This window comes from Chiloscyllium punctatum, chromosome 29 (genome assembly GCF_047496795.1).
Source record: "Chiloscyllium punctatum isolate Juve2018m chromosome 29, sChiPun1.3, whole genome shotgun sequence".
In the NCBI taxonomy this organism is placed as follows: Eukaryota; Metazoa; Chordata; class Chondrichthyes; order Orectolobiformes; family Hemiscylliidae; genus Chiloscyllium; species Chiloscyllium punctatum.
The window spans coordinates 1,803,349-1,827,231 of record NC_092767.1 but is presented as its reverse complement, the minus strand read 5'-3'; positions in this window follow the sequence as shown (position 1 = coordinate 1,827,231).

The following is a 23,883-nucleotide window of genomic DNA, read 5'->3' as shown; positions in this document are numbered from 1 at the left end:
GTGCGTGTCCCACTCTCACTGTGTGTCTGTGTTTGTGTGCTTGCGCATGCGTGTGTCCCTCCCTCGCTGTGTGTGTTCCCCCCTTGCTGTGAGTATGTGTGCCCCTCTTGCAGTGTATGTGACTGTCCCTCCCTCCCTCGCTCTGTGTGTGTGTGTGTGTGTGTGTGTGTATGCGTGTCACTTCCTCACTGTGCCTGTGTGTCCCTCCCACGCTGTGTGTGTGTGTCCCTCCCTCGCTTTGTGTCTGTGTGTGTGTCCCTCTTGCTGTGTGTGCTTGTCCCTCCTTCCCTGTGTGTGTGTGTGTGTGTGTTTGTGTATGACCCACCATCGCTGTGTGTGTGCATGTCCTTCCCTTGCTGTGTGTGTGTGTCCCTCACTTGCTCTGTGTGTGTGCATGTCCTTCCCTCCCTCGCTATGTGCGTGTGTCACTCTCTCACTGTGGGTGTGTGTGTATACGTTTCACTCCCTCGCTGTTTGTGTATCCCTCGCTCGCTGTGTGTGTGTGTGTATGTGTGTCCCACCCTCGCTGTGTATGTGTGCGTGTGTCCCTCTCTCGCTGTGTGTGCGTGTCCATTCCCGCTGTGTGTGTACGTGTGTCTGTACGTCCCTCCCTCGCTCTGTGTGTGTGTGCATGTCCTTCCCTCCCTCGCTGTGTGTGTGTGTGCGTGTCCCACCCTCGCTGTATATGTGTGTGTGTCCCTCCCTCTCTGTGTGTGTGCGTGTCCATCCCTCGCTGTGTGTGCGTGTGTGTGTGCGCGCGCGTGTCTTTCCCTTGCTGTGTATGTGCATGTCCCTCCCTCACTGTGTGTGCATGTCCTTCCCTCCCTAGCTCTGTGTGTGTGTGCGTGTGTGTGACCCTACATTGCTCTTTGTGTATATCCCCCTCGCACACACACACATCTCCCCTCGCTGTGTGAGTGCCTTTCCCCCCTTGCTGTGTGTGCATGTGTCCCTCCCTCACCATGCCTGTGTGTTTCCCTTCTGGCTGTGTGCGCGTGCACTCTCTCAATTTCTGTGCACATGCCCTCCCCCTCACCGTGTGTCTGCTTGTCCCTCCTTCCCTGTGTGTGTGTGTGTTGCCCCTCCCTCGCTGTGTGTGCATGTGCCTCCCTTGCTGTATGTGTGTGTGTGTGTCCCTCCCTCGCTGTGTGTGTGTTGTCTCTCCCTCGCTGTATGTGCCCGTATTGTTCCCTCACTGCGTGTTTCAGCGAGTCCCTCCCTTGCTGTGTGTACATGTCACATCCTCACAGTATTTGTTTGTGTGTCCCCGTTCACTGCGTGTCTCTCTCTCGCTGTGTGTGTGTGCGCGTGTCCCTCCCTTGCTCTGTGTGTATGTCTACGTGCGTGTGTGTGTGTGTGTAAGTGTGTCTCCCTCCCACGCTGTGAGTGTGCGTGTCCCCCTTGCTGTGTGTGTACATGTCCCTCCCTCGCTGTGTATGTGTGAGATCCCCCCTTGCAGTGTGTGTGCGTGGCCCTCCCTCGCTGCGTGTGCATGTATCTCCCCCTTGCTGTGTGTGCGTGTGTCCCTCTCTTGCTCTGTGTGTGTGTGTTTGTGTGTGACCCTCCCTCGCTGTGTGTGCATGTCCCTCCCTGGCTGTGTGTGTGCGCGATCCCTCTCTTGCTCTGTGTGTGTGTGTGCGTGTGTCCCGCTAGTTGTGCACGCGTGTGTGTGGCCTTCACTCTTGTGTGTGCATATGTCTCCCCCTCGCTGTGTTTGCGAGTGTCCCTCTCTTGCTCTGTGTGTGTGTGTGTGTGTGTGTGTGTCTCTCTCTCTCCCTTGCTGTGTGTGCATATGCCTCACCCTCGCTGTGTGTGCGTGCATGTCCCTCCCTCGCTGTGTGTGCGTGTGTCTCCCCCTCGCTGTGTTTGCGAGTGTCTCTCTCTTGCTCTGTGTGTGTGCGTGTTTGTGTGTGTGTGTGTGTGTGTCCCTCCCTCGCTTTGTGTTTGTGTGTCCCTCTTGCTGTGTGTGCGCGTATCACTCCCTCGCTCTTTGTCTGTGTGTCTGTGTGTGTGTGTGTGTCCCTCCATTGCTCTTTGTGTAAATCCCCTCACTTTGTGTGCGCTTCTCCCCTTGCTGTGTGAGTGCATGTCCCCCCTTGCTATATGTGCGTGTGTCCCTCCCTTGCTGTGTCTGTGCGTGTCTTCTCTCGCTGTGTGCGAGTGTCCCCTCTTAATTTCTGTAAACATGCCCTCCCCCTCGCCATGTGTGTGCTTGTGCCACCTTCCCTGTGTGTGTGTGTGTGTCTCTCGCTGTGTGTGTTTGTGTATGTCTCTCCCACGCTGTGTGTGCATTTCCTTCCCCTCCTCGCTGTGTGTGTGTGTGTGTGTGTGTGTGTGTGTGTGTGTGTGTGTGCGCGCGCCCCTCCCTCGGTGTGTGTGTTTGTGTGTCCCTCACTCGCTGTGTGTGTGTCTCTCGCTCGATGGGTGTGTGTATGTGTCCCTCCCTTGCTCTGTGTGTGTGCGTGTGTGTGCGTGTGTCACTCCCTCGCTGTGTGTCTGGGGGTAACCCCCTCACTGTGTGTGTGCGCATATCCCTCCCTAGCTGTGCGTATGTGTGTCCCTCCCTCGCTATGTGTGTGTGTGTCCATCCCTCGCTCTGTGCCTGTGTCCCTTCCACGCTGTCTGTCTGCGGGTAACCCCCTCACTGTGTGTGTTTGCGTGTCGATCCCTCACTGTGTGTATCCCATGCTCGCTGTGTGTGCACATGTCCCTCCCTTGCTCTGTGTTTATGTGTGTGTATCTGTGCATGTCTCTCCCTCGCTTTGTGTGTGTGTCCGTCCCTTGTGTGCGTGTGTGCATGTCCCTCCCTTGCTCTGTGTTTTTGTGTGTATGTGTGCGTGTCTCTCCCTTGCTTTTGTGTGTGTGTCCGTCCCTTGTGTTTGTGTGTGCATGTGTGCATGTGCCTTCCTTGCTCTGTGTGTGTGTGTGTGTGTGTGTGTCCCTCCCTCACTTTGCATGTGTGTGTGTGTCTGTCCCTTGTGTGCGTGTGTGCATGTCCCTCCCTTGCTCTGTGTGTGTGTATGTATGAGTGCGTGTCACTCCCTCGCTTTACGTGTGTGTGTGTGTCCGTCCCTTGTATGTGTGACCACCTTGCTGTGTGTGTGTGTCCCACCCTTGCCATGTCTGTGTGTCTCGCCTCTCGGTGTGTGTGTGTGCCACCTCTCAATTTCTGTACACATGCCCTCCCTCTCGACATGTGTGCGCTTGTCCCTACTTTGCAGTGTGTGCGTGTCCCTCCCTCACTGTGTGTCTGCGTGTACTCCCCTCACCATAAGTGTGTGTGTTTGTCCCTTCCTCGCTGTGTGTGTACGTCTCTCCCTTGCTCTGTGTGTGTGTTTGTGTGTGTGTGCGCGTGTCCCTCCTTTGCTTTGTGTGTGTGTGTCCCCGTCCCTCGCTGTGTGTGTCCCTCCCTTGCTGTGTGTCTGCGTGTATCCCCCTCACTGTGTGTATGTGCGCGTCCCTCCCTCGCTGTGTGTGTGTCCCCGTCTCTCGCTGTGTGTGTGCCCCTCCCTCGCTGTGTGTGTGTGACCCTCCCTCGCTGTGTCTGCCTGTATTCCCCTCACCGTGTGTGTGTTTGCGTGTCCCTCCTTCGCTTTGTGTGTGTGTCCCTCCCTTGCTGTCTGTCTGAGTGTATCCCCCTCACTGTGTATATGTGCGTGGCCCTCCCTCGCTGTGTGTGTGTGTGTATTTATGCATGTCCCTCCCTCGCTTTGCGTGTGTGTGCCCCCTCTCAATTTGTGTGCACATGCCCTACCCCTCTCTGTGAGTGTGCTTGTCCCTCCCTCTGTGTGTGTGTGTGCGTGTCCCTCCCTCTGTGTGTGTGTGCGTGTCCTTCCCTTGCTGTGTGTGTGTGTGTGTCTCCCTCGCTCTGTGCGTGTCCCTCCCTCGCTGTGTGTCTGCGAGTATCCCCCTCACTGTGTGTGTGTGCATGTCGCTCCCTTGCTGTCTGTGTGTGTGTGTGTGTGTCCAAAATTTGCACCATCAGTGAATTGGCCATCATAAATTGACTGTGGTATTCAGGAATGTGTGGTTTAAGTAAGTTCACCACGAGAAATGCAGTGTTTAATGTATAGGTAGAGGGGTGGGTCTGGGTAGGATGCTCTTCAGAGTTTTGGAATGGACTGGTTGGGCCAAATGGCCTGGTTGCACATGGCGATTCTATTGAGGTTATTGTCCAGCCCTGTCAACCATCCCCGTCTCTTACACCTTGCCTTATCCCCAATATTCTCCTTAACACTGTAATCTCCTTCAGACTCTAAAACACTCCTTGGCGATGTAACCTTCTCCAGTCCTTACAAAGATCGATATGTCTGTCACCTCTTCCTGCTTTTCGAACCCTCCCTATAACTATTACCATTTGGTACAGCACTCCCAATCATTGTTCCCTCTTGACACTCCCATAAACATTTGTATCTCTGAAAACTCATCTGGACTGTCTCAACTTCCCTTTGACAGTTACATGCTGAGACCTGCTCTATATCAGTGAAGTAATTAAGTCTTGGCAACACTCACTGTTATAATCTCCCCCCAGCTTGACGGCACCGAGGATTTGTAGAACCTCTTTTCAACCCGACAGCCATCTCTGTGTCTGTAATCTCCTCCACTCCCCATAATACATTCTCTCTGACCTCCTCTGTAGTCCACAAAACACTCCCTAACACTGTCTGTATCAGTGTAACCTTCTCCAAAAACACAACCTTCCCTATCTGTGTAAATCCCTACACCAGTCCCTATCCCTCTAAGCTCTGTCTAACAATACAACCCTCCATGTCTGTGTATTCACCTTCAGTCCCTACTCACCTCCCTATCTGTGTAACCTTCTCCATGCATTTTTGGTACAGTCTCTTCAACTGTCCCTGTCAGTGTAACCTCTTCCAGACGTGAAAACTCTCCTCTTTTTGACTCACTCAGACCACACAACCCTCACTATCTATAACCTACTCCTGTCTGAGAAACCTACCTCTGCAAATTGCTCCAACTCTTCAACTCTCCATAAGCTCCTGCAGCTCTTACATCCCTCCCTATCGACCAAATCTCTTCCAGTCCCTAAAACACCAACAGTCTGTGGAGACCCGACCACCATCCCTATCAGTGTAATCCTCTCAGGTCTCTGCAGAAACGCTGATCTGTCGAACTCACTCCATACCTGTGCCTCTCCCAATCCAGTCCCTACAAAACCCACTATCTATTTAACACCGTCCTGTCACTATCACCCCCATGTCAATGTAAACTCCTCCTGTGTCTCCACCATCTACCCATCTCCATAACCTTGTCCAGCTCTTACACAACTATCTGTTTAAACGTCACCCTCCTCTACAACTTCCTCCTGTTTGTGCTATACTCCCTTATCTGTGAAACTGTTGCTGATCAAAATTGTTATCCCAGTCTCTGAAAAGAAATCCAGATTCCACAGCCTCCATAACCCCCAGAACCTAAGCCTTCCTATGTCTATAAACATCTTCAGTCACGACTCCCCTGCATATCTCTGTTTGTTCTTCCAGTCGATACAAACACCTTTATCTCTGTAATCTGCTCAGCTCCATAAAACAGTCCCTGTCTGTGATCCAGCCCTGGCCTACAAACATCCTTATCCCTGTAAACTTCTCCATCCCTCCCAACATTCCCAACTCCATGAACCCCTGTCAGCCCTACAGCGCTCCACATTTCTGTAACCTCCTGTGGGTCTATGGTCCTTCCTCCCTGTGAAATCACCTCCAGTCCCCATATCCCTCCCAATCTGGGTCCTCTGCTCCAGATCAGACCATTGCTGTCTCTGTAAACACCTCCTCTCCTGACAACTCTTCCCATTTGTGTAACCTCGTTCAGACCCCATACTCTCCAGCTTCCTGAATCCTCTTCCTGCATTGCAACCAAAGCCACATGTTTATGTAATATCCACCAGTGCTTTCACCCTCCCCGACTCAGTAACCACTTGCAGTCCTAACAAAGCACCTAAACTATGAAACCTCTCATTTCCCTACAATCCTCCCTCCCTCCCTCCTCGAATGCCTTCATCACCATGAAACCTCACAATTACTGAAGCCTCCTTTTGGCACTGCAAACCTCCTAATGTCTGCAAAATCCTCCTGTCCTGATATTCCTCTCTATCTCTGTAACCCCCACCATTCTGGGGAACATGGCAGAGGAGGGAAGATTTGTAAAGTCCGAGCCATGTTACGGAGGTAGAATTCTGGGAATTACAGATTTGGTCGAATGGCTGTGGTGTGCAGATTATTGGCGAGGACTCTAAAAACAGGATTTATGACTACTTGGAAAACCAGAGTTAAATTAGCCACAGTCAGTATGGGCTTGTGAGGGGTCAGGTCGTGCCTCACAAACCTTATTGAATTCTTTGAGGATATGGCAGAATATGTTGATGGCTCATTCAGAAAAGAAGGAAAATTGGGATACACGGAAATCTGTCTGTCTGGATACAGGATTGGATGGCCTAGAGAAGACCGGGTGGCAGCAGATGGACAGTATTGAGCCTGAAGCTCAGTGACCAGTGGGGTTCTGTAACAATCGGCTCTGGGACTCTGCTCTTTGTGGATTTTGTAAATGACTTGGATGTGGATGTTGGAGAGTGGGTTAGTAAGTTTACCAATAACATGAAGCTTGGTGGAGTGGTGGGTAATGTGGAGGGCTGTTGTAGGTTGCAATGGGACATTGACAGGACGCAGAGCTGGGCTAGAAGTGGCAGATGGAGTCCAATCTGGAAAAGTGTGAAGTGATTCATTCTGGAAGGTCAAATTTGAATACAGAATACAGGGTGAAAGGCAGAATATTTGGCAGTGCGGAGCAACAGAGATCATGGGGTCCGTGTCCATAGATCCCTCAAAATCGCCACGCACGTTGGTAGGGTTGTTAAAAAGGCATATGTTGTGTTGGCTCCCCTTAGGAGGGGATTGACTGTAAGAGCCGTGAGGTTTTACTGCATCTTTATAGCGTCCTGGTGAGACCACACTTGGAATATTGTGTTCAGTTCTGGTCCCCTTTACAGGAAGGATGTGCACGTTTTAGAGAGCGTACACAGGAGATTTACCAAAATGCTGCCTGTAATGGAGGGCAGTTCTTACGGAGAAAGGTTGAGGGGGCTAAGGCTTTTTTCATTGGAGAAGGCGGCGGGGCAACTTTGTGGAGGTGAACAAGATGATGAGAGGCACAGAGTGAGTGAATAGTCAGAGACATTTCCTCCTATAGCATAAATGGCTATTACAAGGCGGCATAATTTTAAGGTGAATGGAGGATGGATAAGAGGATAGACAATGGTAGGTGGTTGGAATGCACTGCCAATGGTGGTAGTAAAATTAGACACATTCGGGACATTTAATAGACTATTGGACAGACACATGGATAATAGTAAAATGAAGGATATGTAGTTTACTTTGATCTTACAGTTGGATAAAAGGTTGGCATGAAATCATGGCCGAAGGGTCTTGGGAGAACTGTTCTGCGTTCTGTGTTCTGTCTGGTAAACTGGGTAATAAGCTCAGATAATTGCAAAAAGGATATGGCATTCAGGAGGAGCTAGTCAACTGGACACAAAATTTGCTTGATGGTTGTAGACAGAGGGTGATGGGAGACATGTTGTTTTTCTGACAGGAGACATGTGACCAGCGGTGGAGTGGATCCCCTGTTGTTGGTCATTTGGATAAATGGTTTAGATGGGAATATTGGTTTCCTGGTAAGTAAGGTTTTTGGGTGACACTGAAGTTGGTGGTAAAGTGGACAGTGGAGAAGGTTATCTGTGATACAACAGGATGAACAGTACTGCTGGGATAGTGGGCTGAAGAATAGCAGATGGAGTTTAATCAGATAAAGGTGAGGTGCTCCATTTTGGTGAAACAAACCAGGGTGGGACTTGTACAGTTAATGTTCGGACCCTGGGTAGTGTTGTCAATGAGAGACCCAGGGATGCAGGTACACAGTTCTTTGAATGTGGTGTCACAGGTAGACAGCTGGTGAAGCAGGCGTTTGGGGTCGTTACCTTCATTCGGGAGAGCATTGAGAGTAAGAGGTGGGATGTCATGGTGTATCTATAAAAGACATTGGTGGGGCCACCGTTAAAACATTGTTGATCAGGAGGAAGAACTCATCTAGTTCACTAACCTCCTTTCGGGAAGGGCATCAAATATTCTAAAAAGGTCTGGCCGACATGTGACGCCTGACCCACAGCAATATGGCTGACTCTGAGCTACCCTCTGGGTAATTAGCAGAGGGGGCCGAAGAATGTTGTTCCAGGCAGTGACACCCACATCCCATGAATGAATATATAAAAATACCTATGTCCCTCCCTACCTCTGCAAATCCCTCCAGCTGCAGCAATCCGTACTGACTTTGTAACACCCTGACCACTCTCTGTAACACTCTCACCACCCCCAGCACCTTCACCTCTCCCTGTTCCTATCGTGTCAATGAACCCTGACCGTGGCTCCCCTTCCCACAGCCCCCCTCCTGCGAGCAGACCCATTCCAATCCATTAACATTTACTCCTAAAACACACTCTCACTTCAGGATTTTAAGTATTTTTCGGTGATCTCTCAGCCTCATAATCTAGTATGATCCCTTTTGACCTGAGTGAGGGATCAGTGGGAATTTCTTGCTGAGGTTTTTACTGTTTCAATGGAATGTCCTTTTGTTGAGTATTTTGCATTGTCCCTACAAATGTTTTCCACTGTTCATTTACAGGCACATATTTCAGTCTGTTTAGCCTGTTTACCTTGGTCAGTTCTCCTCTCCAACTCATGTCATTGGCTATTTTTGTTTCTAGATGTAGCTTGTCCTTTCTGTGATTCACTTTAAAACTTGATATTTCTTTAAACTGCACTTTATCACAATTTCCCGAAGGATCTCTCCAGGTGACATTACTCATTCACTAAGTTTCATCACACGGTCGCTCTGCGATAGTTATGTCCCTTAACAGTTGCACAATGTGTTTTTCAAAGAAACACTGAAAAAAAATGAACCGAACTCCTCTTCCAATAACAATCTTGCCAGTGTGATTGGCCCAGATTATACAAATATTGAAGTTTTCCAAAATTATCACAATGCCTTTGTTAAAAAATTCCAATGAGTTCCTGTTTAATGCAGTGATGAACAATGGAATGCTGTTCGGTGGCTAAAACTATTCTGCTGCTTGTGTCCTTGGCAAGTAGGAGCCAGAATCTACATTCAGACTGACTCTACTTCATGATCTGCGGCCAAATGCTTTCTCTGTAATGCCTTTTTTTAAATCTATTATTGTTAGCGTTGCCCATTTTGTCTGAGTTTGCACAAGATTACGAACCACTGAATATTTTTGTTCACCCTGTATCCATGTCTCCCTGGTGTCTAAATCTCTCTTTTATCTCTGTGTCACAAATCCATCGACCTTATTGCAGCAACTTTGTCCATTCAAAAAAAAACATAATATACACTCTTCCACAATTTTCTGTCACAAATCTATTTTCTGATGTACAATTTTAGTTAACTCTGTCCCTTCCTGTTCCTTTCTGATTGCCTTCAGCCACATTCCCATGCTGTTCCATTGCTTTACCTTTTCCCTTTGGATTTGGAAAGCTCCTTTCGCCTGCATCCTCTCTGTCAGTTTAATGTCCTGTCCATAAACCTACCAACATGATTGGCCAGGACACTGGTCCCAGCACAGTTCCAGGGGGACCATCCTAATAGATTTTTTTAAAAACCAGGAATGGGATGTGTGAGTCTCTGTCTGACCAGCCTTTCTTGCCCAGTCCTAGAAGCCCTTGAACTGAGTAACTTGCTCGACCATTCCAGAGGGTCATTGAGAGGCAAACCCTTTGCTGTGGGTATGTCGTGCTGACCACGTGAGGATGGGCAGATGTCCTTCTCGAAAGGACAAGTGTTTGGATTTGTTGTACATCAGTAATGGTTTCATACTTATTTGTGGATTGTTAATTATTATTTTTTAAATTATTGATTTCAAATGTCTCCTTTTCAGATGGTGGGATTCAATCCTGCCTCCTCTGAACATTAGCTGAGATTTTGGATACATTCTCTCGCAATAATACCACTAGGCCATTACTTCACCTGCTCACTGGGTGCTCATCCCTGAGCACTGATACCAGGGCATCATGAAGCTAAACCCATTCTTCCGACACAATTGTGTGATCCTGACATCTTCCAGCAATCTGGGACTATTACTTAATATCGCTCCATTTTCCAGATCTCTGTGGAACTCAGTGCCATTCTCCATGTGCAACCCTCACTGCATCTGTTTAATTTCCCATTCTGTCTATTTCTCTGTCTCCTGTAGGTACTCAGGAAGGTCCTGACTCAATAGCCTTCCCAGCTGCTGGGTGGATCGTCCATCACCTCATTGAACGCAGTTGGTCTGCCCGAGAGAGACAAAGGGAAAGGAGATCTGGAGCCTTCAATAAATCCTGTAGTGATGTAAGGTCACCCACAGTGCACAGAGCAAAGAACAATGAGAGGGCTCCAAACATCTGTTAACACAACATGACATAGATACAGTGCTGGAGGGGAGCACAGTACACACACACACCCCAGGCTCAATCACCACCCCTAACGTAAGTTCTATTATATTAAAACTTACTACTCTGCAACAGTGGCTTTTGCCCGAAACGTTGATTTCGCTGCTCGTTGGATGCTGCCTGAACTGCTGTGCTCTTCCAGCACCACTAATCCAGTATTTGATTTTCAGCATCTGCAGTCATTGTTTTTACCAACAGTGTATCTATGGCATGTCTTGTGGTCCAGTGTCTTCAATAATTTTTAATTCCTATACCAGACCCTATCACTGTAACCTTCTCCCTTCCTGATAGTCCCTCCACATATTTGAAATGTACTGCATTCCAGACTACCATCTCTCTTCCTGTAACTTGGTTCAGTGTCTACAACATGCCTTACTTTGGTAGTCTCTTCCTCCAATAAGGTAAAAACAAGGACTGCAGATGCTAGAAACCAGAGTCTAGATTAGAGTGGTGCTGGAAAAGCACGGCAGGTCAGGCAGCATCCGAGGAGCAGGAAAATCGATGTTTCGGGCAAAAGCCCTCCATCAGGAACAGAGGCCGGGAGCCTGCAGAGTGGGGAGATAAATGAGAGGGGGGTGGGGATGGGGAGAAAGTAGCATCGAGTACAACAGGTGAATGGGGTGGGGAAGAAGGTGATAGGTCAGAGTGGAGGATGGGGGAAGGTAGCAAAGAGTACAATAGGTGAATAGGGGTGGGGATGGGGGTGATAGATCAGAGAGGAGGGTGGAATGGATAGGTGGGAAGGCCATTAGGACAGGTCATGAGGGCGGTGCTGAGCTGGAAGGCTGGAGGTGGGGTGAGATCGGGGAAGGGGAAATGAGGAAACTGGTGAATTCCACATTGATGCCCTGGGGTTGAGGTGTTCCGAGGTGGAAGGTGAGGCGTTCTTCCTCCAGGCGTCGGGTGGTGAGGAAGTGGTGGTGGAGGAAGCCCAGAACCTGCCTGTCCTCGGCAGAGTGGAAGGGGGAGTTGAAATGTTGGGTCACAGGGCAGTGGTGTTGATTGGTGCGGGTGTACCAGAGATGTTCCCTAAAGTGCTCTGCTAGGAGGTTCCTGTCTCCCCAATGTAGAGGAGACCACATCGGGAGCAATGGATACAATAAATGATATTGGTGGATGTGCAAGTAAAACTTTGGATGTGGAAGGCTCCTTTGGGGCCTTGGATGGTGGTGAGGGGAGAGGTGTGGGCGCAGGTTTTGCAATTCCTGTAGTGGCAGGAGAAGGTTCCAGGAAGGGAGGGTGGGTTTTTGAGGGGTGTGGAACTGACCAGGTAGTCATGGAGGGAATGGTCTTTGCGGAAAGTGGAGAGGGGTGGGGAGGTAAATATATCCCTGATGTTGGGGTCCGTTTGGAGGTGGCAGAAATGGCGGCGGATAATTTGGTTTATGTGAAAGTTGGTAGGGTGGAAGCTGAGCACCAGGGGCGTTCTGTCCTTGTTACGGTTGGAGGGGTGGGGTTTGAGGGCGGAGGTGCGGGATGTAGACGAGATGTGGAGGGCATCTTTAACCACGTGGGAAGGGAAATTGCGGTCTCTCAAGAAGGAGGCTATTTGGTGTGTTCTGTGGTGGAACTGGCCCTCCTGGGAGCAGGTACGGCGGAGGCGGAGGAATTGGGAACAGGGGTTGGGAATTTTGCAGGCGGTAGGGTGGGAAGATGTGTAATCTAGGTAGCTGTGGGAGTCAGTAGGTTTGTTAAAAATGTCGGTGTCAAGTCGGTTTTCATTAATGGGGATTGAGAGGTCCAGGAAGGGGAGGCAGGTATCAGAGATGGTCCAGGTAAATTTAAGGTCAGGGTGGAATGTGTTGGTGAAGTTGATGAATTGCTCAAACTCCTTGAGGGAGCATGAGGTGGCGCCAATGCAGTCATCAATGTTGCGGAGGAAGACGTGGGGAGTGGTGCCATTGTAACTACGGAAGATGGACTGTTTTACGTAGCCAACAAAGAGACAGGCAGAGCTGGGACCCATACGGGAGCCCATGGCTACCCCTTTGGTCTGGAGGAAGTGGGAGGATTCGAAGGAAAAATTGTTAAGGGTGAGGACAAGTTCAGCCAAACGAATGAGAGTGTCGGTGGAAGGGTACTGTTGGGGACGTCGGGATATGAAGAAACGGAGGGCTTGGAGGTCCTGGTCATGGTGGATGGAGGATAGAGGAATTGGATATTCATTGTGAAGATGAGGCATTGGGGGCCAGGGAAATGGAAGTCATGGAGGAGTGGAGGGTGTGAGTGGTGTCTTGAACGAATGTGGGTAATTCCTGGACTGGGGGATAGGACAATGTCGAGCTAGGTAGACATGAGTTCGGTGGGGTAGGAGCATGCTGAGACAATGGGTCGGTCAGGGGGGTCAGGCTTGTGGATCTTGGGAAGGAGGTAGAACCGGGCAGTGTGGGGTTCCCGGACAATGAGGTTGGAAGCTGTGGGTGGGAGATCTCCTCCTGAGGTGATGAGGTTCTGTATGCTCTGGGAGATGACGGTTTGGTGATTAGAGGTGGGTCATGGTAGAGGGGGTGGTAGGAGGAGGTGTCTTTGAGTTGGCATCATGGCTTCAGCGGTGTAGAGGTCAGTGCACCAGACTACCACTGCACCCCCTTTATCTGCTGGTTTGATGGTGAGGTCGGTATTGGAGCAGAGGAAGTGGAGGGCTGCACGTTGTGAGGGTGAGAGGTTGGAGTGGGGGAGGGGGTAGATAGGTTGAGGCAGTTAATGTCTCGGTGGAAGCTGGAAATGAAGAAATCGAAGGCAGGTCATATGCCAGCTCAGGGTGTCCAGGTGGATGGAGTGTATTGGAGGCTGGCAAAGGGGTCCTCAGGAAATAGGCGGGAGTCTTCATTGTAAAAGTAAGCTCTGAGGTGGAGGTGGTGGGAGAAGTGTTCGATGTCACGGCGTATATTAAATTCATTGATGTGTGGACGGAGGGGGATAAAGGTGAGGCCTTTGCTGAGGACTGATCATTTGTCCTCAGTGAGGGGGAGGTCAGGGGGATGGTGAAAACTCGGCAGGACTGGGAGCTGGGACTAAGCGTAGGTGTGGAGTTGGGGGAGGCGACGGAGCCTGTAACTGGAGTGGGTGTGGTGTTAGGGGGAATGGGGGTGGAGTCATGAGCAGGGGTGGTGTTCCCCTCAGGGTTCTGGGGGCAGGGATGGTGATGGTGGGACCTGGGGGGGTGTCAGCAGAATGCAGATGAGTGGCGTTGGTGGGGGTGGAAGTGATGGCAAACACAGCAGTGGGGGGGCGAGGAAGTCACTGAGTGTGTGACATCAGCAATGATGTGAGGGGCGGAAGCGATGTCACTTGTGGTGTATGAGGAATTGTGAGGGGCGGAAATGGCATTTACTTTATTTTAACCAATAATTTCCTGTCACAAATCTCTTTGTCAATGTCGTATTTTAATTAAACTCAGTCCCTTACTGTTTCTTTCTTTTGGTCTTCATTCACATCTCCATGGTGTTCCAATATTTCAACCTTTCTCTTGGGACTTGGGAATTTCCATTCACCTCAGACCTGTCCCCCTCCTCATCTGTGTCCATTTATAGCACACTGCATAATCCTGGTACCAGAGGAGCCTATCCCAATAAAATAGCTTAGTCCTCCCTGAGTACTGGTAGCAGTGCTCACTGGTCAGAACCACTTCTGATGATACCATTGTGTGATCCTGATACATTCCTGCACTCTGCTGATATCACTGTCTCTCTCCATGTGGTATCCCTCACTGTGTGGGTCTAATTGATGCCTCTGTCAGTGTCTCTCGCTCTTGCAGCTACTCCAGATCCTGAGCCAACAGCATTCTCCACTCCAGAGGGAAGCAACTGCACAGGCCATGGATGGAGCCTGGGAATTTCCAGATCTCTGTGGGACTCAGTGCCATTCTCCATGTGTAACCTTCATTGCATTAGTCTAATTTCCCATTCTGTCGACTTCTCTGTCTTGTGTAGGTATTCCTGATGTCCCTGACTCAGCAGAATTCCCAATTCCTGTCTCGTCCATCACCACATTGAAGACAGTTGGTCAGCCAGAGAGACATGGAGAGGGAGATCTGGAGCCTTCAGTAAATCCTGCAGCCGGTAAGATCACTCACAGTAAACAGCACAGGGAGGAGTTAGTGGACTTTAATTCAGACCCTAAGGGCATGATGTAGGAACAATGCTGGGCAAGGAACATGAGAAAATTCTCAGGTTTCATTATCACCATCTTGTCTGTAAATTCATCTGTTCCACAGAACCCTCCCTATGTCTGTCAGTTTCTCCATTGTCTGTTTCATAGATACCACTTCCCCTTTCTCTATCAGCCCCTACAATCCTGCTTATCCCTGTAAGATCCTCATATCGGTAAAACTCTCCAAGTTTCTGCCTTTGCCTTTAATCCCGGGTTCTGTCACATCTCTCCTTAACTGAAGAAAAACAACTCTTCAGTTCCTTAAGCCATCCTGGTCAGTGTAGTCCTTTCCAGACCTGAAAAACCTCCCTGTCTTTGTGACTTTTTTGAACTCCTACTACCTTCATGATCTCTGTAACCTTCCCGTCACGACAACAAAAAAGCTCTGTACCTTAGTAACCTCCTCCAGCTGTGAGACTCCTCCTTGTCTCTGGGCACAAAGCAGAGTGACCCTGCTTTTCTCATAAATTAGTTTCTGCATTTCTAATGATGACTATGAATTCTTCCTGTCTCTAAAACGCACTCAGTCTCTGTAAACTCTGCTGGTCCCGATTGATGTAATTTCCTTCAGTAACTACAAACCTTTATACCTTTAATCTCCTCCAGACGCGACCACACAGTTTATTTCTACAACCTCTATGAGTGATAGGGTCATAGAGACGTACAGCACAGAAACAGACCCTTCGGTCCTACCCGTCCATGCCAACCAGATATCCCAACCCAATCTAGACCCACCTGCCAGCACCCGGTCCATATCCCTCCAAACCCTTCCCATTCATATACCCATCCAAATGCCTCTTAAATGTTGCAATTGTACCATCCTCCACCACATCCTCTGGCAGCTCGTTCCATACACGTACCACCCCCTGCGTGAAAAAGTTGCTCCTTAGGTCTCTTTTATATCTTTCCCCTCTCACCCTAAACCTATGCCCTCGAGTCTGGACTCCCTGACCGCAGGGAAAAGACTTTGTCTATTTATCCTATCCTATCCATGCCCCTCATAATTTTGTAAACCTCTATAAGGTCACCCCTCAGCCTCCGAAGCTCCAGGGAAAACCGCCCCAGCCTGTTCAGCTTCTCCCTGTAGCTCAAATCCTCCAATCCTGGCAACATCCTTGTAAATCTTTTCTGAACCCTTTCAAGTTTCACAACAATTCTTCTGATAGGAAGGAGGCCGGAATTGCACAAAATATTCCAACAGTGGCCAAACCAATGTCCTGTACAGCCACAACATGACCTCCCATCTCCTGTACTTAATACTCTGACCAATAAAGGAAAGCATACCAAACGCCGCCTTCACTATCTTATCTACCTGCGACTCTACTTTCAAGGAGCTATGAATTTGCACTCCAAGGTCTCTTTGGTCAGCAACACTCCCTAGGACCTTACCATTACGTGTATATGTCCTGCTAAGACTTGCTTTCCCAAAATGCCGCACATCGCATTTATTTGAATTAAACTCCATCTGCCAGTTTGCCCATTGTCCCATCTGGTCCAGATCCTGTTGTAACCCTCTTCGCTGTCCACTACACCTCCAATTTTGGTGTCATCTATAAACTTACTAACTATACCTCTTATGCTCGCATCCAAATCATTTATGTAAATGACAAAAAGTAGAGGGCCCAGCACTGATCCTTGTGGCACTGCACTGGTCACAGGCCTCCAGTCTGAAAAACAACCCTCCACCACCACACTCTGTCTTTTACCTTTGAGCCAGTTCTGTATCCAAATGGCTAGTTCTCCCTGTATTCCATGAGTTCTAACCTTGCTAATCAGCCTCCCATGGGGAACCTTGTCGAATGCCTCACTGAAGTCCATATAGATCACATCTATCATCTGCCCTCCTCAAATTTCTTTGCTACGTCTTCAAAAAACTCAATCAAGTTTATGAGACATGATTTCACACGCACAAAGCCATGTCAGCTATTCCTAATCAGTCCTTGCCTTTCCAAATACATGTGCATTTTGTCCCTCAGGATTCCCTCCAACAACTTGCCCACCACTGAGTTCAGGCTCACCGTTCGATAGTTCCCTAGCTTGACTTTACCATCCTTCTTAAACAGTGGCACCACTTTTGCCAACCTCCAGTCTTCTGGCACCTCACCTGTGACTGTCGATGATAGAAATATCTCAGCAAGAGGCCCAGCAATCACTTCTCTGGCTTCCCACAGAGTTCTCGGGTACACCTGATCAGTTCCTGGGGGTTTATTCACCTTTTACCGTTTCAAGACATCCAGCACTTCCTCCTCTGTAATCTGGACGTTTTGCAAGATGTCACCATCGATTTCCCTACAGTCTATATCTTCCATATGCATTTCTACAGTAAATACTGATGCAAAATATTCATTTAGTATCTCCCCCATTTTCTGCGGCTCCACACAAATGCCGCCTTGCTGATCATTGTGGGGCCCTATTCTCTCCCTAGTTACCCTCTTTTCCTTAATATATTTGTAAAAACCCTTTGCATTCTCCTTAATTCTATTTGTCAGACCTATCTCATGTCTGCGTTTTGCCCTCCTGATTTCCCTCTTAAGTATAATCCAACTTCCTTTATACTCTTCTAAGGATTTACTCGATCTATCCTGTCTATACCTGACATATGCTTCCTGTTTTTTTTCTGAACCAAACACTCAATTTCTTTAGTCATCCAGAAATCCCAATACTTACCAGCCTTCCCTTTCACCCTGACAGGAATATACTTTCTCTGGACTCTTGTTATCTCATTTCTGAAGGCTTCCCGTTTTCCAGCCGTCCCTTTAGCTGTGAACATCTGCCTCCAATCAGCTTTCAAAGGTTCTTGCCTTATACTGTCAAAATTGGCCTTTCTCCCATTTAGAACATCAACTTTTAGATCTGGTCTATCCGTTTCCATCACTATTTTAAAACGAATAGAATTATGGTCGCTGGCCCCAAAGAGCTCCCCCTCTGACACCTCACTCACCTGCCCTGCCTTATTTCCTAAGAGTAGGTCAAGTTTTGCACCTTCTCTTGTAGGTACATCCACATACTGAATCAGAAAATTGTCTTGTACACACTTAAGAAATTCCTCTCCATCTAAACCTTTAACACTATGTCAGTCCCAGTCAATGTTTGGAAAATTAAAATCCCCTACCATACCTACACTATTCTTCTTACAGATAGCTGAGATCTCCTTACAAGTTTGTTTGGCAATTTCCTTTTGACTATTGGGGGGTCTGTAATAAAATCCTAATAAGCTGTTCATCCCTTTCTTATTTCTCAGTTCCACACAAATAACTTCCCTGGATGTATTTCTGGGAATATCCTTCCTCAGCACAGCTGTAATGCTATCCCTTATCAAAAATGCCACTCCCCTTCTCTCTTGCCTCCCTTTCTATCCTTCCTGTAGCATTTGTATCCTGGAACATTAAGCTGCCAGTCTTGCCCATCCCTGAGCCATGTTTCTGTAATTGCTATGAGATCCCAGTCCCATGTTCTTAACCATGCCAAGAGTTAATCTGCCTTCCCTGTTCGGCCCCTTGCATTGAAATAAATGCAGTTTAATTTATTAGACCTACCTTGTCCCTGACTGTTTGTTTGATTCGCTTCTGTTCTCAGCTGTACCCGTCTCAGATTAAGCTCCCAAAATCCTCCCTGTGATTGTTATCACGTTCCATCCCTGCATTCTTCCAAATCCCTGTAAAGTCCTCCCATTCCTAAAACCCACCCTGTATCTGTCACCTGTCCGAGCTTCCACAAGCCTCCCTATCTCTGTAAGACACCCCCCCCCCCCCCCCACCCACCCCCATCCCAGTTACTACAGCCCGCTGTATCACTAAATGCCAGTAGTCACTATAATACCAGAGTAAGGTGTGAAAGCAGGAATACTGCACTGGGTTAATGATCAGTCGTGATCATATTGGATGGTGGGACCGACTCTGTAGTCAAATGGCCGATACCTGCTCTTTCCTGTGCTTCTCTATAAACTTACTATCTATATAACCTCCTTCAGTCCCCACAGCCCTCCCTCTCTCCATAAACTCCTTCAGTCCCCACGACTCTTCCTATCCATGTAACCTGAATCATTCCTCACAAACCTCCCTAACTCCATAACCTCCAAAAGGGCCCACAACCCTCCCTATCTCCATAATCACATCCTGACCCAACGACCCTCCCGTTCACAGTAACCTCCTTCAATCCTCATGATCCCCCTGATCTGTGAAACCTCCTTCAGGCCCAACAGCCCTGCAGATCTCTTTGGCCCCTTTCAGGCCCCACAACATTCCCTATCTCCATAATGTTCTTCAGTCACCACTGCACTATCTGTGTCCATAATCTAATACAGTCCCCACATCACTCCCTATCTCCATAATGTCCTTCAGTCCCCACGACCCTCCCTATTTCCAAAACCTCTATTACCTGTTGAACCTGTAAGCTACCTTTTTCAGATTGATAAACACGAACTTCCATAACCCTTTCTGCTGCCAGTCTGAAACCAAACAGTGTTAGAATGACAGTCGGTCGGGAGCTGAAATATGTTTGTAAGGATATGTCAATGAACAATAACTGGACCCTTAGAAACACTTTTAATAAAAAGAGAATGTGTTTTTGAGCATGTTGGATTTTATTTTTATTGGTGAGAATATAAATGGCAGAATAGATACGGGTGTAGGAGTGGCTGTACCGAGGATACGGTTTATTTGAATTTTCAGAAACCTTTACACAGGTTTCAATAAGGGCTAAAGAGTAACTTGGTAGAGAATAGGGCACCTTAACTGTCAGGAGGTGGGTGAGATATTAGACAAAATAGTGATGTCAGAATTTACTGTGGAGAAAGACATGGAAGCTCGGGAACTTGGGGAAATAAATAGTGATGTCTTTGAAAGAATCCTCAACAAAGAAAAAGGTGGAATCTTAAAACAAATAAAGGTAGATCAATCCTCAGCAGCTCATTAGGTCGATCCTAGTATATTGTGGGAAGCTAGGGAAGAGATTGCAGTGTCCCTAACAGAGATATTTATATTATCAACAGACACAATGAGGTCCGGAAGACTGGAGGGTATTCCATCACTTAAGGGCTTCAGGGAGCAGCCAGGAAATCACAGCCCAGTGAGTCCAGTGATGGGGAAGTTGTTGGAGGAGATTCTGAGAGAAAGGAGCTCCATATATTTGGAAAGGCAAGGGCTGATTAGAGATAGTCAGCATGGCTTTGTGAGTGGGAAACCGTGTTTCACAAACCGGATTGACTCAACGAGGAATTGACCAAGAGATAGATGAAGGCAGAGCAGTCAGCGTTGTCTACATGAACTTCAGTAAAGCATTTGACAAGGTTCCAAGTGATGTAGAACATCTAGTCAAGAGGAAGCAGGAAGCTAACTTAAGTTTGAGGAACCAAGGATCAGAAGCAGGGCTCTAGAGAGTTACATGGGGCAGCACGGTGGCTCAGTGGTTAGCACTGCTGCCTCACAGCACGAGGGACACGATTTCAATCCAGCCCCAGGCGACTGTCTGTGTGGAGTTTGTACATTCTCTCCATGTCTGCGTGGGTTTCCGACAGGTGCTCCGGTTTCCACCCACAGCCCAAAGATGTGCAGGTTAGGTGAATCAGTCATGTGTTGTTCAGGAAAGGGAATAGAGATAATCCTGGGAATCACAGACCTGTCAGTCTTCTGTCTGTGATGTGTAGATTATTGGAGAGGACTCTGAGAGTCAGGATTTATGATTCCTTGGAAAACCATAGTTTGATTAGAGGAAGTCGTCATGACTTTGTAAGGGACAGTTCATGCCTCACAAATCTTATTGAATCCTTTGAGAATGTGACAAAACACATTTATGGCTCATTGAGAAAGTACAGAGCATGGGATACAGGGAAACCTGCCTGTCTGGATACAGAATTCCTGGCCCTTAGAAGACAGAGGGTGATGACAGATGGAAATCATTCAGCCTGGAGCTCAGTGACCAGTGGTTTTCTGCAGGGAGATGTCAAAAATTCTCTGCTCTTTGTGATTTTATGAATGACTTGGATGTGTGAGTGGAAGAGTGGGTAAGAAAGTTTGATAATGACACGAAGGTTGGTGGAGTGGTGAATAGTGTGGATGTCTGCTGGAGGTTGCAATGGGACATTGACTGGATGTAGAGCTGGGCTGAGAAGTGGCAGATGAAGTCAAATCTGGAAAAGTGTGAAGTTCTGCATTTTGGAAGGTGAGACTTGAATGCAGAATACAGGGGTAAAGGCAGAATACTGAATAGTGTGGAGGAACAGATGGACCTTGGATTTCATGACCAGAGATCCATCAAATTTGCCACCAAGCTGTGATAGTGTTGTTAAGAAAGAATATGTTGTATTGGCTTTCATTAGCTGGGGGATTGAGTTTTAAAGCCACAAGGTTATGCTGCAGCTCTATAGAGCCCTGTTTCAATCCCAATTAGAATATTGTGTTCAGTTTTGATCCCTTCATTACAGGAAGGATGTGGAAGCTTTAGAGAGGGTAAAGAGGAGATTTACCAGGATGCTACCTGGACTGGAGGGCATGTCCTATGAAGAAAGGTTGAGGGAGCTAAGGCTTTTCTCATTGGAGTGAAGAAGGGTGAGGTGTGACTTGGCAGAGGTGAACAAGATGGTGTGAGGCAAAGATAGAGTGAACAGTGAGAGACCTTTTTATCCCATGGCATACATGGTACAGGGGAGGATAATTGTAAGGTGATTGGAGGATGGGTAAGGGGAAATTTCAGATGTAGGTTCTTTACACAGAGAGTGGTGGGTGGGTGGAACGGGACATTTTAACAGACTCTTGGATAGGCACATGGATGATAGCAAAATGAAGGGTATGTAAGTTAGTTTGATCTTACAGTCGGGTAAAAGATTGGCATGGCATCATGGCCAAAGATTCTTGAGCTGTACTGTTCTGTGTTCTACGTTCTGTCTGGTAAACTGGGTAATAAGCTCAGATCAATGTAAAAGGATATGGCATTCAGGAGGAGCTAGTCAACTGGATACAAAATTGGGCTTGATAGTAGGAGACAGAGGGTGATGGGAGACATGTTGCCTTTCTGACTGGAGACATGTGACCAGCGGTGAAGTGGGTTCCCTGTTGTTTGTCATTTGGATAAATGGTTTGGATGGGAATATTGGTTTTGTGGGAAGTAAGTTTTTTGAGTGTCACTGAAATTGTTGGTAAAGTGGACAGTGAAGAAAGTTATCTATGATACAACAGGACACATAGTACACTGGGATAGTGGGCTGAAGAATAGCAGATGGAGTTTAGTTAGATAAATGTGAGGTGTTCCATTTTGGTGAAACAAACCAGGGTGGGACCTGTACAGTTAATGTTCGGGCCCTGTGTAGTGTTGTCAGTCAGAGACCCAGGGATGCAGGTACACAGTTCTTTGAATGTGGTGTCACAGGTAGACAGCTGGTGAAGCAGGCGTTTGGGATGGTTACCTTCTTTGGGCAGAGCATTGAGAGTAGAAGTTGGGATGTCATGTTGTGGCTGTACAGGACATTGGTCAGGTCATCATAAAAGCATTGTTGATCAGTCAGAAGAACTCATCTTGTTCACTCAGCTTGTTCACTTCGAGAAGAACTTCTGACATTCTAACCTGGTCTGGCCTGCACGTGACACCAGACCCACAGCAATATGGCTGACTCTGTGCTATACTCTGGGTAATTAGCAGTGGGGCAAAGAATGTTGGTCCAATCAGTGACATCCTCATCCCATGAATGAATAAATAAAAATACATATGTCCCTCCCTACCTCAGCAAACCCCTCCAGCTGCAGCAATCTGTACTGGCTTTGTAACACCGTTCAGACCCTGACCACTCTCTGTAACACTCTCACCACCTCCAGCACCTTCACCTCTCCCTGTTCCTTTTGTGACATAAAACCTTGACAATTATTCCCTCTTCCATCTGACCTCCTCCTGCGAGCAGACCCTTTGCAATCCCTTCAAAGCTTACTCCTAAAACATTCTCTCACTTCAGGATTTTAAGTACTTTTTGGTGTTCCTCTAAGCCCGATAATCTAATATGATCCTTTTTACTTGAGTGAGGGACCGATGAGGATTTCTCGTTGAGGTTTTGTCTATTTCAATGGAATGTCCTTTTGTTGAGTGTTTTACACTGCTCCTTCAAATGTTTTCCACTGTTCATTTACAGACACATGTCTCAGTCTGTTTAGCCTGTTTATCTTGGTCAGTTCTCCTCAAACTCATGTTATTGGTTATTTTTGTTTCTAGTTGTAGCTTGTCCTTTCTGTGATTCACTTTAAAACTTTTTATTTCTTTAAACTGCACTTTATCACAATTTCGCAGAGGATCTCTCCAGGTGACATTACTCATTCACAAAGTTCCATCACACAGTGGTCGCTCTGAGATAGTTATGTCCCTCGCCAGTTGCACAGTTTGTTATTCAAAGAAACACTGAAAACTAATTCTCTGAACTCCCCTTCCAATATCACTCTTGCCAGTGTGACTGTCCCACATTTTGTGAATATTGATGTTTCCCAAAATTATCACAATGTGTTTGTTAAAAAAAAAAATCCAATGAGTTCCTGTGTAATGCAGTGATGTCTGTTCGGTGGCTAAAACTGTTCTGCTGCTTGTGTCCTTGGCAAGTAGTAGCCAGAATTAACATTCAGACTGAATCTACTTCATGATCTCTGACCAAATGCTTCCTCTGTAATGCCTTTCTTATTCATTATTATTAGTGTTACCCATTTTGCCTGAGTTTCCGCAAGGTTGTGATCCATTGTACATTTACGTCCACCTTTTGTTCACCCTGTAACCATATCTCTCTGGTGTCTAAACCTCTTTTATCTCAGTGTCACAAATCCACCTGCCTTATTGATAAGACTTCATCCATTCAAAAAAACCATAATTGACTCTTTCCCACAATTTCCTGTCACAAACCTATTCACTGATGTACAGTTTTAGTTAATCGCTGTCCCATCCTGTTCCTTTCTGATTGTCTTCAGCCACATCCCCATACTGTTCCGATGCTTCACCTTTTCTCTTTGGATTTTGAAAGCTCCTTTCACCTGGACCCTGTCCCTGCATCCTCTCTGTCAGTTTAAAGCCCTGTCCATAAACCTACTGACATGATTGACCAGGACCCTGGTCCCAGCACAGTTCCAGTGGGACCAACTTATTGGATTTTTTTATAAATCAGGTAGGGGATGTGGGTGTCTCTGACTGACCAGCCTTTATTGCCCAGCCCTAGCTGCCCGAGAGCTGAGTAGCTTGCTTGGCCATTTCAGAGGGTAAT